This window comes from Tamandua tetradactyla, chromosome 2 (genome assembly GCF_023851605.1).
Source record: "Tamandua tetradactyla isolate mTamTet1 chromosome 2, mTamTet1.pri, whole genome shotgun sequence".
Lineage (NCBI taxonomy): Eukaryota > Metazoa > Chordata > Mammalia > Pilosa > Myrmecophagidae > Tamandua > Tamandua tetradactyla.
Genome location: NC_135328.1, coordinates 217,082,258 through 217,101,593, shown reverse-complemented (window position 1 = coordinate 217,101,593; position 19,336 = coordinate 217,082,258). Strand labels below are relative to the sequence as shown.

Here is a 19,336-nt window from a genome sequence, read left to right as displayed (position 1 = left end):
GAATACCCCCAAAACAGTTCACTATCTTCATTTGTAATTTCAGAGAAATGACTTATCTGTGAAGGAGAAATCTCAAAAAGCTACTAAATATCACTTTAATAGGACAAATGAATCAATATAGGACAATTTTCACAGTTAAAAGACATTAATTATTAATGGAGGGTGAAGAAGAGGCAAGAGAAGGCAGTACAGTACAGACAGGAGCAGAAAGTGGGAAGAATCTGAAAGCTCAGAATTAACTAGTCCTAAAAGGACAACTCCTTCTTTAAACATCGATGTACACACAGAGAAAGACCTGTTTAAAACACCTATTAAATTAGCACATAATAAGGCAAGGTCTTTGTATCTTTCAGCCAATTTTGAAAAGTAGAGGGAAAAAAAGAGTGATTATTCCATAAGTCATTGGCTGCAGGGCTACAGCACTGCTCTGGCCTTTGATGTTCAGTTCAGCAACTGGCACTCCTGCTCGCTGGGTTACAGCCAGGACACAGGGACTGGCAGCAGGGAAACTGGGCTCTGGCTTTGTGCCTGACTCTACCAAGGCCTCACACCTCAGCCAGGCCCCTTTTCTCAGGGAAAGACAACATCCCAAGTGTCCTCATTTATCACAAGGAGTAATCAATTTTTAAATGTGGGGTGTTCCAATAAAATAGTTCAAGAAAAAAAAAGATTATAATCCAATTAAGTAAAAAACTAGCCTATACCTATATGGATAGTCATATAATAGCAACGAGCTTACTATAGGCCCCGGTTTTATTCTTTAAAATTTTTGCAATAAAACCCCACAAATATTTTTTTTTCCTTGATGGGTTTCTATAAAGTCCCAGTTTAAACCACAATAAAAAAAAAAAGGGCATTTCGGAGGCTTGGTTTCCCATGCTTATAGTTCTACCAATAAATCATGTTCCAATCTGGGTTTGGAAAAGCACTGGCCACGCTTTGATTGCTCCAGCCCCAGGTTGCCAGGCAACCTGCACAAGGGGGAAGTCTGAGAACTGCTGACAGATAGCCAAGTGGCTGAAACAACAGACTTGTCTCTGTCAAAAATGTGTTTCAGAGAGCCACTTCCCCACCTCTGCTCTCTACTAAACACTACATGATTGTAAAACCAAAATCAAAAGGCCACTGTAATAAAAACACACTTCCTGCTCAATTACTAACTGTTAAAAAGCTGCGGGGAAGCCCAGGTCACACAGTGTATAGCAACAGAAATGCAATACTGTAAATGAGATAGTCAGCAGCACCCAGAAACCTGATCTAATGCAGTTCTGTGGCTGCAACTCAGGGGACCCAGTGTAGGGAGCATGTCAGCTGCCTAAGAAGGAATCAGGCACTTCTTTATAAAATATACATATGTAAACCCAAATGATAACTAAGAAGTCAAAGATCAAGATGACTTAATAATAAAACTGAGAACATTCTCAATTATTGTGAAGATTATGACATATTCTTCCCCTCTCCCTCTTCCTGTTGTGGTCTAGGCATGCAAGGAGGGTCAAACCCCTGGTGTTTCCAGGTGGATTCTCCAATGTTGGATTGTTAACTGGATTACTGGAGAAAGGAAGATACACTAGTATCCTTAGGATAATGCCCGAGAATCCCAGGTTTGAAGTTTGAAATAGTCTAATGCATCATTTTCAATAACATCTTGCTACAGGCATACCCGGCAAAACTCTCTGCAGCATGATGCTGCTTTATTGAAACTGTCACCGTGGACTCTTTGGAAACTGACTATTTATGTGGTATTTGGAAAAGGTGAGCACTTGAAGCACGATTCTTAATTGTTTTTGTGCCACGCACCACTTCAGCAGTCTGGTAAAGCCTAACCTCTTCACAAAAAAGTTTTCTTTTTTTGGCATGGGCAGGCTCCGAAAATCGAACCTGGGTCTTTGGCATGGCAGGCAAAAAAGATTTTAAAATGCATAACATAAATTATATGGGGTCATAAAGGAAACCAGCTATATTTGAAATTCAGTTAACAAAACATTTAAAAAATATATGATAGAGTAATATAAGTTCTTTATTATAGTGTTAAATAAGACTTAGCAGAGAGTTTTAGTTTTATGTAGAGGCCTTTTTTTGGTTTTGTTTTGTGATTGTTTTGTTTTACCATCTGAGCTCAAATTATAAACTCCTGGAGGGCAAGGTGAGTATTTTATTCATCACTGAATAACCAAAACTAGTTCAGTTTGATTAGCTGCCCAAGGCTGACCTCGGCCTAGAAAAGACTTAAAATGTGCACAAGCTGCCCCTTACCACAACACAGACCAGATTCCTCCCACCTGTGGCTGCCTTTTCTGGGTTTCCCGAAATACCCAGGGTCGGGTATGGAATACATGATTTGTAGGTCCATAGTCTGCAAACTGAGGTGTTTATGGGCTCAAATAATTTTAAGGGCTCATGGGCTCAAATAATTTTAAGGGGGTGGGCCACGGTGGCTCGGCAGGCAAGAATGCTTGCCTGCCATGCCAGAGGACCCGGGTTCGATTCCTGGTGCCTGCCCATGTTTAAAAAAAAAAAAATTTAAGGGAATTTAGTAGCAGACCCTGAACAGCCATGTTTTCTGTCCTAACTCACCTGTCTGAGAAGGCACACTTGGGAGGGAGGTGCCCGCTGCTTCCCTTCCACCTTCCTTTTCATAATTGCTCTCGTCTCACTTTACAATAACAGGGCATATTCACACCCACCTGGAATGCTGTGTGTACCACTGCTGCCCCTGAATGTAAAAAGCACCAACCCTCAAAGGTCAACTTGAAATACCAACGCTGGTGTTGACAGAAGGAATTAATCCAAGGAGAACAACAAGGCTTATACAAGGAAGGTAATTTTCCAATTCTTTGCTTTCAACAAATTAAAGGAGGATCTTAGTGATAGATTGTTGAAAATCACATCTGATGATAAATTATGATTATTTTTGGAAATATTATGAAAGGAATTAAAATAATTTAGTGACAGTATAATAAAAGTATCATTCCCATCTATAATCATTTGAACAAGGTTTCCAGAAGCTTACATCTACATATAGAAGAATAAAGATTAAACTGACACAGAACACTGCATCATTCCAACAAGTAACGCTCATATGAGAACTAATGACTAATGTGTCTCCAAAGCTCCAATTACCACCAATAAATGTTTCCATACAGTAATTTAAAGCAAAAATTAAATATCAATGAATTTAACATGTTTATATTGTTTTGATCAACTATGTGCTAATAACTATAACAATCTGAAAGAATTTTTCTTTTAATTCTTAGAGCTTCATTGTTAGAGGAAAGAATATGTATACCTATTTCAGTAATTTTTGTTTTAGGGAAGTACAAAAGGGCTATCAGACAAGAGACAATCAATCACAAAATTAGGAATAAAAAAATCCAGGAGGAAGGAGGATGAAATGTAGGTTAACAATGTATTTTAAAAATATATGACATGGGCAGGCCACAATGGCTCAGCAAGGAGAATTCTCACCTGCCATGCCAGAGACCTGGGTTTGATTCCTGGTGACTGCCAATGCAAAAAAAATTATATATATGTATGTATGACAGTGTGTATAAATCAATACGGTATTTAAAATGCACAGGATATATTTAAAAGAGTAAATGGACAGTTTTATTTTTAAATGCCAATATTTACAATATGCTAGAAATTACATCCCTATGATAAAAAGAATTTACATGTCAATGTAAACTTGGGATGGGGGCATATGGATTGAAACAACATTCTTTAAGGAGGAGTTTCACTGAGGGGTGGGGGTGAGGGTAGGGGAATAACTGAAAACTTTCTAGCTACTAAAGAAAGACCCAGAAATTCTTTGGAGTACCAAGCAAGCTTCAACATCTCAACTAGATTTAATAGACTCTGGTTTTACCCAACAGAACCAAATTAAGGTTACTAAAATCACATTGTAGTTTCTAGAACCATTGGAAGAGAGCTTGTGCTTTAGAATTGTTGTTCCACCAAGGTACAAACCATTATTTATTTGAACTCCAAAACTGAGAGTGGCTCTTCTCTTGTTAAGTAGAGTGAAGTGCTCAATTTCCTTGCCATGCCAAAGTGCCGGGCAATCTCCATTCTATCACTCCAGCTTCTAAGTATCACTCCAGCTTCAAAGCCCATCATACCTGACACCAGATCCAATAATTTGGACTGGAATGTTGTGCTGAAAAGGACTGTGAGACAGTGTCTGCCAGGAGTAGAGGCAAGAGGAGGTGGCTGGCACTTGTGCTGCTTATTTGCCACCCCTGCTCTAGATTCCACTCAAATCAGGCCCCTGCTATTTCTTGAACATGTCCTGTGTTCTCCTGACATGACACTTCTTTCTGGGAATCCTGTGCAACATGGCCACAGAGCCTTTCTTGAGCTAGGCTATGCAGCCTCCGTTCCTAAGACCCTGGGCAAGTTTATTCAGCACCTCATACCTAGGTTATGTTGCTTTCCCCAGTGCTTCCACCATGGGACTTACCACATTCCAAGTTCATCACTGCCATTAGAATCTCACTTCCTTGAGGCAGGGAGGACCTCCCTGGAGTCACCTGGCAGAGTCCTTTCCATGTAACAGCTGTTTAATAAATATTTCTTCAACAAAAGTTTCCATTATCATCAACTGACACCTTTAAAGCTGGAAGGGACTTAATCAGAACTTATTTAACTAATACTCTCATTTCTTAGAGAGGAAAAATGATTTGCCAAAGGTATAGCAACGGGTCCAAGGCACAGACAGATTCAACTAGAAATTAGGTGTGCCAATGCATTTGTTTCCAACCATCACATTATCTGCTAGAATAAAAACTCAGAATAAAAACTCTAAAGAAAATAATTACATTTCTAGTGGGTCATTTTCTACAGACAGAAAAAGAGTTATGTGATAAAGGGAGAAGCAGCAGGGAGAGGCGTAGAAAGAAAGAGAAGGAGGAACTGGAATTTCTTGTTTTGGACCAAATCACAAATGGAAGAATAACAGAACATAGTGGCAGCAAACATTCTAGAGGAAACCTCACATACAGCATGGATAGCTTTCCTGTGGTTCATCTGTCAGCTCAAATGACTGGCTGACTGCTCTGTGGGGGCAGCCCTGAGACTTGAGATCAGCCTTTGAGGTGCTATCCCCAGGCTTGCAGAAGATCCAGTCTGCTGTGACTGAAGGCAGGCTGGAATTAGTGGGACCATCTCAACACAATCTAGAATGGCTAGTGTGTGGGTGCGTGCGTTGGTGGCGGTGTTCTTGCAGCCTAATAAAGGATGAAAGAAACATTCCTTATAATGAGAAAAATGAACCATTCACCATCAAGTTCCTTCATGTCTTTTTCCCATTTTAAGTACTTAGGACTATTTGATAAAACATATTACCTTGAAGAAACATCAGAGAAAACCAAACTGCAGTGACATTTAAAGGGAACTCCATGGGCTAGACAGGCCCCCCACTTCTGGGTTCAAGGAAAATATTTTCCCATTCTCTCTTCTCTGGCTTTTAGCCATAGGGAACATTCATCCAAATCTACCACAAGAGTATCAACAAAGATTTTAACAAGAACCAGATGCTTCTAATCTTTCTCCCAATCCAAAAAATTCATGAAAAAGCTTTTAATTCTTTTTGGCACTGAAAAATATTCTATTAGTGTGTCTGTCATGCTGGAAAAAAAATGTTATCACACTAAGGCTCGAGAACGGACTTTTACTTCAGAGATGACAACATGATTCTACTTCCATAGCGAAGTTCCCATCTCTCCTTTCAGCCAAATTCAGTCTGTTTTAAGCTCTAGAAAGTTCTTGAGTCGTGAAGGCATTTTTCTAGTCTTAACAAAGAACAGTATATAAGCAGTTATGAGAAATGACGAAATGGGGGTGTGTGTGTCAAATAATTTTAATTATTAGAAACACAAGCATCATTCTTGACTGACTTGAATCACAATGGTACTTTTTGCCAGACTTACTTGGAAGGAGAGTAGTAATAAGGAATGAAAACCTGCTTCCACCCTAAAGAAGGTAGCTGGACAACTGTATGACCCCTCCCCACTCCTCAGAGGCTCTATTATATTATGTATCTGGTTTATCTTCAAAGCACCTGACCGAATTTATTTATGCTAATTTATTTGTCTTTGTCCCCATCAGAATGCACAATCCACTGTTACATCTATCCCTGGAACTCAGAGAGTACTTACCACACAATAAGAATTTGTTGAGTGACTGAGAAAAACAAACAGCAGGAATTTGTCCTGGGGCTGACACTCTATAATTTCAGTTCTACATATACTTTCATTCACACTAAATCCTCCCCCAAAAGGATTGTGGAAAGATGATAGAACAGGAACCTCCAGTCCCTCCAACAGAACTATTAAACAGGCAGGAACTGTCTGAACCAACTATTTTGAAATTACAGAGTCTAGGAGAATAACGTGTGAAATCCATGGTAGAGCAGGAGAAAATAAGTTGGTAAACCACAGTAAATTTCGTTCTCCATGCAGCAGCTAATGTCAGCCATACCTAAGCCTTGTGGCACACAGCAGTTAAGCCCTTAACCCCCAACCCTCACCCACCACCCTGCAGCTAGCTGGTGCCAGGGTGGGATATAAAGGCTCCTTAAGATTCAAATGTGTGTGGTCTGACTGCTGACAAATGCAGCTTGCTGGGGGCCCAGCTCTGAGGGTACCCGTTGTTCTGACCTGCACCAAGCAAAAGCTAGAGAAGAATCTTAAAGCCTTACAGGTACCTTTCCTTAAAACACAGGAAACTGCAGGAAACAGTTAAGGGCCTGCATTTACTTGGCAGGTGCCAGATCAAAAAACACAGCTTCAGAGAGTCACTAAAAAAGGTCCTGGCACTCTTTCTGTCCGGCTCTCTCTCTTGCCTTCCTCCTTCTCAGGGTCAATACAGAGCTGGCCAATGCCCCGTTGTGGATCCCTGGCCTCCTGTTAGGAAAGACTGACCTGGGAAACTCTTCTCCAGCAAGTTCTCCCGCCCAGAATTTGCCCTCTAGGCAAAAGGAGTTTGGGACAGCAAATGTAGTGTAAGAAACAGTAGAGTTCAGGAGTCTTCTTCAAGGATTTACCTGTTTTAAAGCCTGTGGGGGGAACACTAGGAAGAAGGAGAAGATCTGTTTCCTAGGAGAACAAGGGGAATTCAAATTCCTGCAGACAGGGGAAAACTTCAAATGCCACTAGCAAGCACAGGCCCAAAACAGCCTCAGAAAAGACAGGGAGGACTCGCACTTTGCATATGCCTAGGGCTGAACTTCTTGATAGGAGGGCTGAAGGAGCACACTTGCAAACCACAGTCAATTTGCAAAGACTGTGAAAGGTGTTTTGTGAATTTGTTTGTTTGGTTTTGTCAGCTCTTGGCACTCTAGAAAATCTGTTATATCACTAGCTGCATAAAAGTCAAGAAAAAAACTGCTCTGGGACTAAAATGCACCGTGTGCAACAAAAGATTATGGGAGAAAAAAGAAAACAGGAAATGATGGTCCAAACAAAGGAAGAGGATTAAAATCCAGAAAATATCAATGAAGAAGACGAGATTGTGGACATACTGGACAGGCTTTTAAAAATGATCTTAAATGTGTTCAAAGAGATGAAGGAAAATATAGAGAAAAAACTAAAAGACATCAGGAAAACAATAAGTGAACAATATGGGAGTCTCAATAAAAAGTTAGAAACATTAAAAGGGAACCAAACAGAGAGAAAACTGATTATTTCAGCAGTCAGAAAGAATTTCTATCTCTACTTCAGCCAGCCAGTTCTCTAAGGGAATTCACTGACCCCTACATTGTCATTGACCCCTACATAGTTCCCAGCTATGGAATTTGGACTTATCAATCCCCACGGTCATGCGAGCCAATTCCTATAATAAACCTTTGAATATTTAAAAAACAAAACAAAACAAAACAGGAACCAAACAACTACTGGAAATGAAAACAACAAGAAAAAAAATGCCTAGAAGGGTTCAGACAGCAGATTGGAGCTGGAAGAAGAAACCATAAGTAAACTTGAAAACAAGAAAATTCAGAGTCAGGCTGAGGAAGAGAAAGGAAAAAAAAAGTGAAAATTGCCTAAGAAACATCTTCTGGGAAACACCATCAAATGTAAAATGTCATCAAATGTACCGATATATATGGCCTAATGGGCGTCCCAGAAGAAGAAGAAGAGAAAGAAAGGGGCAGAATGAGTCTTCAAAAAAATAATGACAGAAAACTTCCCAAACTTAGCAAAAGATGTAAATATTGACATACAAGAATCCCAACACACAGCAAATAGAATAAACTTAAAGAGAAATATGGACAGACTCATGGCGGTCACACTGAAATGCAAAGGACAAGAAGAGAATTCTGAAAGTTGCAAGAGAAAAAGCAACAGTGTTAGGGACATGGGAGTGAGTACCAATTAAATTAAGTGCCAATTTTGCATAAGAAGCCATGGAACAAAAGGTAGTGGGTGAAATATTTAAAAGGGCTGAGAGAAAACAACTTTCAACCAAGAATTTTATAACGAGCGAGACTTTCTTTCAAATAAAAGGCAGAGATTAAGACATTCCCAGATAAAAAAAAAATTTTAGAGTTCATTTATGACAAGACTTAACCTACAATCCATGCTAAAAGGGATTTCTTCAAATTGAAAGAAAAGACAACTAGACAACTAGACAACTGATCTAAGTAGCATAAAGAAATAAAGACCTGTAAGTGTCAGTACTTTATTTGTTGGTATGTAACTCTACTCATTATTTTTTACAGGCACTAGAATGAGTATGCCTAAAAAATCATGATAAATCTATGATTTTGGACATAAAATGCACAAAGATATAATCTCTAACTGGTATAAAACAAAGGTGGGGAGATAGAGGGTTTTAAGAACAAAAAAATAATGCTATTGAAGTAATTTGGTATCAAAAAAACACTACAGCTATGTATTTAGGATGTTAAATTTGAACCCCAAGGGTAACTACAAAGAAAATATGTGAAAACTATATCCAAAAAGAAATGAAAAGGGCCTCAATATGCACAAAATGAAAAATCAAGTAAGTGTGAAAGTAGGTGTTAATGGAAAAACTGAAGGTCAAAAAGATATAACACTTACAAACACCAAATAGCAAAATGCAAGAACAAAGTTCTGCAATATTAGAATTTAATTTAAATATAAATGGATAAGCTCTCCAGTCAAAAGGCAGAGATTGGCAGAATGGATTAAAAAGTGCAACACAATTATATGCTATTTACAAGAGACTCGCCTTAAATTTGGTCACCTTAAATTTGAAGACTTAAATAGGTTGAAAATGAAAATGGAAAAAAATACACCATGCAAGTAGTAACCTAATAAGAGCTTGGGGGTGTTGTACTAATAAAAGATAAAAAAGACTTTACATCATAAGCCGTTATAAGGGGCAAAGAAGGTAACAAAATACTGATTAAGGGGCCAATTCAATAAGACATAATTATAATAAACACATATGCTCCTAACTGCAGAACCCCAAAACAGATGAAGTAAATACTGATAGATTTGAAGGGAGAAATAGGTGACTCTACATTAATAATACAGACATCAGTACAACACTTTCAATAACAGACAGAATATTCACACAGAAGATCAATAAGGAAACAGAAGATTTGAACACTATTCTAAATCAACTAGACCTAACAGAAACATGTAGAACAGTTCACTCAAAAGCAGAAGTATATACATTTTATTCTAGTGCACACGGATCATTATCGAGGATAGACCATATGCTAGGTCACAAAACAAGTCTCAATAAATAAAATAAATATTGAAATAATACAATGTATCTTCCCTGACCACAAAGGAATGAAGCCAGTGATCAGTAACAGATGTGGAAACTAAACAATATACTCATAAACAACAAACGGGTCAAAGAAGAAATCACAATGGAAAGTAGGAAATACCTTGAGTAAATGAAAACTAAAAACACAACATAGTACATGTTGTGGGATGACAATAAACAAAGTGTTGAGAGGGAAATTTATGCTCTAAATGATTACACTAAAAAAGAAGATCTCAAATCAGAGACCCGACCTCAAAACCATAAGATCTACCTGCTACCTGTTTACTAGTTATATACTTGGAGGAACTGAGAGTGGGTACATGAATGGACATTCGCACACTGGTGTTTACCTTGGCAGTGTTCGAGATTCACAATGGATGGCTTAAGGATACAAAGACTGAGGGAAGGAAGGGCGAACTGTGGTATATACATATAACAGACTACTGAGCAGCTGCAAGAAGGAATAAAGTTGTGAGGCGTGCAACTACATGAATGAACTTTAAGGACCATATGTTGAATGAAATGTCAGAAACAAAAAGACAAACATTATGTCTCACTCATATGGACTAACTATAATATACAAAACTTGGAGAAATGAAGTCGGGAGCATGGGATATCAGGTTGGAGCCTATTATAAAGGGTCGCATATTATAAACTCTTATAGCAGTCACATATAACAGGAGTTGTAACTGTTATTTCTAAATTCTGAGATATTGAGCTGTTTGTATAAAACCTGGTCATTCCCAGAAACTTTGGGTACTTATGTGACACCTGAGACTTAAGTTAGATCTCTGAAGCTATGAAAGTTAGCATTGTCCCATACAGTAACTGTTAAAAAAGTTGAAAAAGTAATTAGACTTCAACTAGAGGTATGAATGCAGTTTATCTGGATAGGACTAGGGTAAATCAGAATACAGGGTAAAGGATGATATGGTCCATGTTTGAAAACTTTTAACTTTTCTGTGAGACCAAAGGGAGAGATATTAATTTGGTACAAAATTTATATTGTGGGTAGCACATCACCTATTTTAACTTGTGTGGTCAGTTTAAGTGAATACAGAAAGTACATGGAATCTTGAATAGGGTATGAGATCTTGTTGGTTTGTACAGGTTAGTATGATGTCTCAATATACCTCAGGGTAATTTGGACGGTGAATCTAAAATTATTTACAAAGTCCTCTTGGGATACTGGGGAGAAAGAAAATATACAACTTCCCCATTTGGGGAATTCTTGATATTCCCACAAGCAGTGGGGATAACCAATAGGCTGAGCTGAGCCCTCAATCTTTTTTTGCTTTTAAATAGCTTTATTGAGATGTAATTCACATACCATAAAATTAACTCATTTATAGTGTACCAGTGGCTTTAAGTATACTTACAAATTTGAATGACCACAATTGATTTTGGAACATTTTCAACACCCCAACAAGAAACCTTGCATCCTTAACAGTCACTCCCAAAATCTACTCCCCAGCCCTAGGGGATGACTAATTTATTTTCTGTCTCTAGGGACTGGCCATTTCATAAAAATGGAATCATTTGTGACTGGCTTCTTTCACTTACATATGGTTTTGGGGTTTTTTCTTTTTAATATTTTTATCAACAAAACAAAATACAAACATGAGCATTCTTAACATACGAACATTCCATATTTTGTGTACAATCAATGGCTCACAGTATCATCACACAGTTGTATATTCATCACCATGATCATTTCTTAAACATTTGCGTCACTCCAAAAAAGAAAAAGAAAAAAGAAAAGACTCATACATACCATACCCCTTACCCCTCCCTTTCATTGACCACTAGGATTTCTATCTACCCAATATATTTAAACCTTTGTTCCCCCTATTTATTTTTCCTATACCCTTACCACTCCCTTTCATTGGTCACTAGTATTTCAATATACTCTATTTTAACATTTGTTCCCCCTGTTATTTATTTATTTAGTATCCATATTTTTTACTCATCTGTCCATACTGTAGATAAAAGGCGCATCAGACAAGGCTTTCACAATCACAGTCACACTGCAAAAGCTATATCATTATACAATCATCTTCAAGAAACATGGCTACTGGAACACAGCTCTATAGTTTCAGGCACTTCTCTCTATCTAGCCACTCTAATACACCTTAAACTAAAAAAGGGATATCTATACAATGCCTAAGAATAACCTCCAGGATAACCTCTTGACTCTGTTAACTCTCAGCCACTCACTTTATTTTGTCTCATTTCTCTTCTCCCCCGTTCAGTAGAGAAGGTTTTCTCAATCCCTTGATGCTGAGTCCCAGCTCATCCTAGGATTTCTGTCCAATGTTGCCAGGGAGGTTTACATCCCTGGGAGTCATGCCCCATGAGTCCTCAATCTTGGGATCTGCCCGTATGAAAGTTATTCCTGCAAAGGAGGAGCTAAGCCTACTTATAATTACGCCTAAGAATCACCCCTTGAGAACCTCTTCTGTTGCTCAGATGTGGCCTCTCTTTCTCTAAACCAACCTGGCAGGTGAACTCACTGCCCGCCCCCCTCTATGTGGAACATGATTCCCAGGGGTATAAATCTCCTTGGCTAAGTGGGACAGAACTCCCAGGATGAGCTGGGACCTGGCATCATGAGTTTGAGAAAGCCTTCTTGACTGAAAGGGGAAAGACAAAATAAAAGTTTCAGTGGCTGAGAGATTTCAAACAGAGTCAAGAGGTTATCCTGGAAGTTATTCTTATGCATTACATAGATATCCCTTTTTACTTTATGGTGCATTGAAGTGGCTGGAGGGAAATACCTGAAACTGCTGCACTGTCCTCTAGTAGCCTTGATTCTTGAAGAACACTGTATAATGATACAGCTTTTACAATGTGACTGTGTGACTGTGAAAACCTGTGCCTGATGTTTCTTTTATCCAGGGTATGGGCAGATGAGTAAAAAAATAAGGATAAAAAATAAATAAGTGTGGGGGATAAAGTGTAAAAAATTGGGTAGACTGAATTACTTGTGGTTAATGAGAGGAAGGGGTAAGGGGTATGGGATGCATGACTTTTTATTTCTTTTCCTGGAGTGATGCAAACATTCTAAAAATGACCTTGGGAAGGAATACACAACCATATATGATATTGTGAGCCATTGATCATATACCATGTATGGACTGTGTGTGAAGATTTCTCAAAAAAAAAAATTTAAAAATAAACAAAAAACCCAGGAGGATCTAGATAAAGAGTGAACTACTCCCAAAGGGAGCTGAAGGAAGAAAATAAAGAGCAGAGATAAATGACATAGAGAATAAAAAAATACAAAAAGAGAATCAACAAAACCAAAAATTGATTCGTTGAAAAGATCAGTAAAATGGACAAATCTTTAGCTAGACTGATAAAGGAAAAAGCAAGGAGGACACAAATAACTAAAATCAAATTGTAAAGGTACATTACTACTGATCCTACAGAAATAAAAAGGACTGCAAAAGGACACCATGAATAACTAGACAACCTAGATTAAATGGACAAATTCCTAGAAGCACATTACCTACAGTGATCTCAACAAAACAGTAACAAGTAAAGAGATTGAATCAGTCATCAAAAATCTCCCCAAAGAGAAAAAGCCCAGGAGAAGATGGCTTCATAGAGGAATTTTATGAAACATCCAAAGAAGAATAAATACCAATTCGGCTCAAACTCTCTCCCCTAAAAAACTGAAGAGGATGGAACACTCCTTAATTAATTCTATGAGGTCAATATCACCTCATACCAAAGCCAAATAAAGACACCATGAGGAGAGTATAGATACGTATAGTTCATCTTATGAACATAGATGAAAAAATCCTCAACAAAATATTAGCAAACCTAATCCAACAGCACATTAAAAATTTATACATCAGGATCAAGTGGGATTTATCCCAGGTATGCAAAGGTGGTTCGACATAAGAAAATCAATTAATGTATAATACTATAGGTCATGATCGGCTCCATGTGTCAACTTGGCCAAGTGACGGTACCTGTTTGTCTGGTTGGGCAAGTGCTGGCCTGTCTGTTGCAATGAGGACATTTCATAGAATTGGATCATGATTACGTCAGCTGCATCCACAACTGATTCCATTTGTAATCAGCCAAGGGGAATGTCTTCTGCAATGAGTGATGCTCAATCTAATCACTGGAAGCCTTTTAAGGAGGATTCAGAAGAGACAGGCTCTCTCTTCCTTCTTCAACCGGCAAGCCTTTCCTGTGGAGTTCATCCCGACCCTCCATTGGAATCATCGGCTTCATGGCCTGCACTGTGGATTTTGGACTCTGCAATCCTGTGGTCACATGAGACACTTTCATAAATTTTATATTTGCTAGTGTTCCCTATTGATTCTGTTTCTCTAAAGAACCCTAATACACTATAAATCAACAAAATGAACGGATAAAAACAAATGATCATCTGAGTTGACACAGAAAAGGCATTTGACAAAATTCTGCATCCTTTCTTGATAGAAACACTTCAAAAATAGGAATAGAAAGAAACTTCCTCAACACAGTAAAGAGCATATATGAAAAACTCACAGCTAACATCATACTAAATGGTGAAGGACTCTAGGCTTTCCTTCTAGGATCAGAAACAAAACAAGAATGCCTAGTGTCACCACCGTTATTCAGCACTGTACCTGAAGTTCTAGCCAGAGCAATTAGGCAAGAAAAAGAAATAAAAGGCATCCAAATTGGGAGGGAAGAAGTAAAACTTTCACTATTAAATGATGAAATGATCCTATATAGAGAAAGTAAAAAAGAAAAAAATAGATAAAAAGAGCTACTAGAGCTAATAAATGAATTCAGCAAAGTGGTGGGATACAAGATCAACATGTTAAATCAGTAGTGTTTCTGTACACTAGTAATGAGCAGGGTGATGAGGAAATCAAGAAAAAAAAATCCATTTACCATAGTAACTAAAAGAACCAAGTATGGGCGGGCCACGGTGGCTCAGCAGGTAAGAGTGCTTGCCTGCCTGCCATGCCCAAGGACCCGGGTTCGATTCCCGGTGCCTGCCCATGTAAAAAAAAAAAAAAAAAAAAAAAAAAAAGAACCAAGTATCTTGGAGTAAATTTAACCAAGAAGATAAAAAACTTGTACACAAAAAACCACAAAAATTGCTAAGAAAAGATCAAGGATGACTGAAATAAATGGAAGGACATCACATTGGATTGGAAGGCTAAATATTATTAAGATGTCAATTTTAGCCAAAATGATTTACAGATTCAACACTAGCTCAATAAAAATTCCAACAGCCTACTCAGCAGGAATGGAAAAGTCAATTATTAATTTTACTTAGTTTCAATATAAGAAAAACCCATATCTCAATTGATATAGGAAAGTAATGTGTCAAAATCCAGCACTCCTTCTTGTTAAAAGCCCTTAGAAAACTAGGAAAAGAAACAAGTTTCCTGAACATGATAAAGGGCATATATGAAAAACCCACAGTTAACATCATACTTAATGGTAAGAGACAGAAAGCTTTCCCTCTAATATGAGAAACAAGACAAGGATACCCATTGTTACCGCTGCCATTCAACAACTGTACTGGAAGTTCTAGCCGGGGGCGGGGGGGGGGGGCGAGTAAAACTTTTCCCATTTGCAGATGACATGATTCTATATACAGATAATCATCAAAAATCCACAACAAAGCTCCCAAAACTAGTAAATGATTTAAGCAATGTGGCAGAGTACAAGAACAACACCCAAAAATCAGTAACGTTTCTACACACTAGTAATGAACAATCAAAAGGAGAAATCAACAGAAAAAATTCCATTTTCAACAGCAACTAAAAGAATCAAATATCTAGGAATAAGTCTAACCAAGAAGACTTGTACACAGAAAACTATGAAACACTGCTAAAAGAAATCAAAGAAGACCTAAATAAATGGCAGGACATTCCATGTTCATGGACTGAAAGACTAAATATTGTTAAGGTGCCAATTCAATCCAAAGCAATTTACAAATACATCATGGATCACAATCAAGATTCTAACAGCTTTCTTTACAGAAATAGAAAAGTCAATCATAAAACACACGGAAGGTGAGGGGCCTCAAATAGCCAAAGCCTTCTTGAAAAAAGAAGAATGAAGTTGGAGGAACCATACTTTCTGATTTTAAAATATTGAAAGCCACAGTAATCAAAACAGCCTGGGACTGACACAAGGACAGACATTATCAATCAACAGAATCAAACACAGAGTTCAGAAATCAACCTTTACATTTATGACCAACTGATTTTTAAAAATTAAAAAAGAATTTTTATTAATGAAACCAATCAACACACAATATGAAATTTTTTTCACCACATAGTTGATTATTCATCATCATGTTCATTTCTTAGAACAATTGCACCAATTCAGAAAAAGAAATAAAAAGAAAACAGAAAAAAACCTCATACATACCATAACCCTTACCCCTCCCTTTCACTGATCACTAGCATTTCAATCTACTAAATTTATTTTAATACTTCTTCCCCCTATTATTTATTTATTTTTAATCAAATGTTTTAATCATCTGCCCATAAGGTAGAAAAAAGAAGCATCAGACACAAGGTTTTACAATCACATAGTCACACTGCGAAAACTATATCATTATACAATCATCTTCAAGAAACAATGCTATTGGAACACAGCTCTACGTTTTTAGGCAGTTCCCTCCAGCCTCTCTGTTATGCCTTAACTAAAAAGGCGATACCTATTTAATGCATAAGAATAACCTCCAGGATAACTTCTCCACTATATTTGGAATCTCTTAGTGATTGACACTTTATTTTGTCTCATTTCTCTTTCCCCCCTTTTGGTCGAGAAGGTTTTCTCAATCCCTTGGTGCTGAGTTCCAGCTCATTTTAGGATTTCTGTCCCACGTTGCCAGGAAGGTCCACACCCCTGGGAATCATGTCCTACGTAGAGAGGGGGAAGGCAGTGAGTTTGCTTGTCATGCTGGCTGAGAGAGAGAGAGGCCACATCTGAGGAACAAAAGAGGTTCTCTGGGGGTTGACTCTTAGGCCTAATTTTAAGTAGGCTTAGTCTATCCTTTGCAGGGTTAACCAACTGATTTTTAATAAGAGTGCCAGGTCCCACTCAAGTGGGACAGAAAAGTCTTTCAACAAATGGTGCTAAAACTGGATGTTCACATGCAAAAGGATGAAGATTGATATCTACCTCACACCATATATAAAAATAAACTCAAAATGGATCAAAGACAAAAATAGACAAATCAGAATTATAAAACTCCTAGAGGAAACCATAGGGAAGCATCTTCAGGACTTTGTGTTAGGTAGACTTCACATCTAAATCACTAGCCACAAAAGAAAAAAATAGATAAATGGGGCCTCATCAAAATTAAAAACTTTTGGGTATGAAAGGATTTTATCATGAAAGTAAAACCACTACACAATGGGAGAAAATATTTGGAAACCACATATCTAATAAGGGTTTAATATCTAGAATATATAAAGAATCCTATAATTCAACAACAAAAAGACAACCTTATTTATAAAATGGGCAAAAGACCTGGATAGACATTTCTCCAAAGAAGAAATACAAACAGCCAATAAGCACATGAAAAGATGCTTAACTCACTAGCCACTAGGGAAATGCAAATCAAAACTACAATGAGGGGAGCGCTGGGAGGGACAGGAGAAGTCATGTGACCCCAAGGTGGGCAGTGAACCCAGTCACCATGAACAGCGACAGCACAATGGTGGAAGAGGTAAAGAAAGGACACCTGAATGATGATGGATTACCTTACGCATTCTGCACAGTTACCTACTTCTCCATAGACAGATTTGAGGGGAATTTTATTCACAGAGAAAAGAATAGCCACAAGAAGTTCTTCTTCTTTGATGCCAGCACCCTGGAAAGGTATTATGTAGACGATGCCCTGCAGGGTGAGGGAGTTTACACTTATGACGATGGGGGAGTTCTCCAGGGCACCTATGTGGACGGTGAGCTGAATCGTCCAGCCTGATTCACCAATGGGAGACTGATCTTCTCGGGGCAATATAAAGATAACATTCTGCATGGCGTTTGCTGGATATATTACCCAGATGGAGGTAGTCTTGTAGGAGAAGTAAATGAAGATAGGGAGATGACTGAAGAGAAGATAGCCTATGAAGACAGGACTGTGCTTTATGGAAAATTCATTGATGGAGAGATGATAGAAGGAAAACTGGCCACCCTTATTTCCATTGAAGAAGAGAGGTTTCATTTTGAACTGATGCCTGGAAGTTCAGTGTATCATTTTCGTAAGTTGACTTCATCTTGTATTTCTACCAATGTTCTTCTTTTAGATCCTTATGAATTAGACAGGGTGTATGCTGCTGAATCTCTCATTTCCAGTGCTGGAGAAGGACTATTTTCAAAGATAGCAGTGGGACCTAATACCGTTATGTCTTTTCATAATGGCGTCCAAATTATACACCAAGAGGTGATAGCAGGGACTGGGCCTTTAATGAGAGCACTCTCTCTCCCTCGACGAAGAAACTGTCACTGATGTACCTGAGCCCTACAACCATGTATCCAAGTACTGTGCCTCCTTGGGACATAAGGCAAATCACTCCTTCACTGCAAACTGCATCTGTGATATGTAAGTATGACAGGTCTCTGGACCTGAAACAGGCATATTATTGGTGTTTATCATGCCTCAGATAAAGGTTAGCCTTGAATTTGACAACATAAAAAAATAAACCATCAGTCCACTGCCATGGGCCTCATGGTTAGTTGCTGAAACACAAAATATAAACATACCCACTCTCTGGCCTTGACAAGCTAAGAAATGGAAAAGTGATTGGAAGAGCAAAAATGCCATGGAAATATTATGTTTAGCAATTGCTGTTTAGGTGCTGCTTTTTGTGTCCTTCTATTTTATCATTTGGGAGGATAGCGTTATTTGAAATAATAAAAAATTGAAATTATGCTGCCCAGTGAAGAAGATTAGGGAAGCTTTTTATAATGTGAAAGGAAGAGGGAAAATAAAATCCTAAGCATAGGGTATGAGGTCTCAGTATTGGAAGAGACCTGTAAAATCAATGGCATTAGAAAGGACTGATGTTCTGATATGTGCTAAAGACATGAATGAACCTTGAAAACATTATGCTAAGTTAAAGAAGCCAGTCACAATGGATCACATAGTGTGCATCTACATGAAATATCCAGAATAGGCAAATTCATAGAGACAGAAAGTAAATTAGTGGTTGCCACATGCTTAGGGAAGTGGCAGGGGGAGGAATGGGTGAGAATGGGAAGTGATTACTACTGGGTATAGGTTTCTTTGGAGCAATGAAATGTTCTGGAATTAGATAGTAGTGATGGTTACACAGCCTTGTAAATATTCTAAATACCACTGAATTGTACACTTTAAAAGGATGAATTTTAGAGTTGTGAATTATATCTCAATAAAGCTGTTATAAAACAAACCACAATGAGATACCATAACACAGTGGTATGAGATACCAGTGGAACAGCTACTATTAAAGAAAAACAAAAAACAGAAAATAACTAGTGTTGGCGAGAATGCAGAAACACAGGGATGCTTATATACTGCTGCTAGGTATGTAAAATGGTGCAGCCACAATGGAAG

General features: G+C 38.1%; 1 protein-coding gene, 1 long non-coding RNA gene and 1 pseudogene across 10 annotated transcripts in view; 2 read left to right on the top strand and 1 right to left on the bottom strand.

The window, feature by feature from the left end:
* The window catches only part of RERE (arginine-glutamic acid dipeptide repeats), a 636,739-nt gene that overhangs the window by 102,158 nt on the left and 515,245 nt on the right, over positions 1–19,336 (bottom strand). The window lies entirely within an intron of this gene.
* The window catches only part of LOC143674976 (uncharacterized), a 95,012-nt gene that overhangs the window by 15,068 nt on the left and 60,608 nt on the right, over positions 1–19,336 (top strand). Inside the window, exon 2 of the long non-coding RNA XR_013171302.1 lies at positions 2,671–2,821. This is a non-coding gene — a long non-coding RNA (uncharacterized LOC143674976). The remainder of the gene's footprint in view (positions 1–2,670; positions 2,822–19,336) is intronic.
* LOC143674972 (histone-lysine N-methyltransferase SETD7 pseudogene) lies at positions 15,343–19,010 on the top strand (annotated as a pseudogene).